A 703-nucleotide genomic window follows, 5' to 3' on the forward strand; every position below is an offset into this window, starting at 1 on the left:
TCTTTCCCTCCGCTGACTCGGCTCGTCTCGGGGTTCTCCTCTCTTCGGGGTCAGAGAGCCGGAAAACCTCAGCAGACAAACCCGAACCTGCCGCCATTTATACATTCAGCTCTCCACCTCTCCTCCCTCTTCCACCTCTTCCCCCTCTCCTCCAACACGGTCTCACGGCAGTTTGTGAAATAGTCAGAAAAATTTAATCTATTGATTCGTGTACATGGACTGTGGCTCCGTGGCGCAATGGACAGCGCATTGGACTTCTAGGTGAGTGATGTGATTCAAAGGTTGTGGGTTCGAGTCCCACCGGAGTCGAGGTTTAGGACGTTTTCCTTGGACTGTTTTTATTTCTGCTTCCTGGTGCAGCGTGATGTCACTATTAAAGATACTGTGTTTTCCAGGAAGGAAAAAGGAATGGGATTTTTATTAAAAAAGGCAAGAACATTGGCATTTATTGTTAAATGTGCGGACATATTTTACAACACGCAAAATTAGCTAACAAGGTGAAAAAGTCATTTTTCATTTCATTGTGACTTAAAGGATAAGGCTGGTGTTTTTTTCGTGCATTTCTCACCATCAACAAATCCTATGAAAATAACAAAATCAACAATGTGTTTGCTCTCCTCTCGTTACTTTCTGACTTCCCACGTTCCGTTTTTAGCCGTCAACCCGGAAGTCGTTGGCTCCAATTGTAAGATAAAAACCTTGA

At 44.1% G+C, this 703-nt stretch overlaps 1 non-coding gene across 1 annotated transcript; it reads left to right on the forward strand.

Annotated features, from left to right (window-relative positions):
• The first annotated feature begins 223 nt into the window (after positions 1 to 223).
• Positions 224 to 309, forward strand: trnar-ucu (transfer RNA arginine (anticodon UCU)). Its single transcript is given in 2 exon segments — positions 224 to 260; positions 274 to 309. It is a non-coding gene; the product is annotated as a tRNA-Arg (tRNA).
• The last annotated feature ends 394 nt before the right edge of the window (positions 310 to 703 follow it).

The sequence above is a fragment of the Centroberyx affinis genome, unplaced genomic scaffold (genome assembly GCF_046629955.1).
Source record: "Centroberyx affinis isolate AG114_WGS23_722 - 3 ecotype Tasmania unplaced genomic scaffold, CSIRO-AGI_Caff_v1 ptg007664l_1, whole genome shotgun sequence".
NCBI classification, from domain to species: domain Eukaryota; kingdom Metazoa; phylum Chordata; class Actinopteri; order Beryciformes; family Berycidae; genus Centroberyx; species Centroberyx affinis.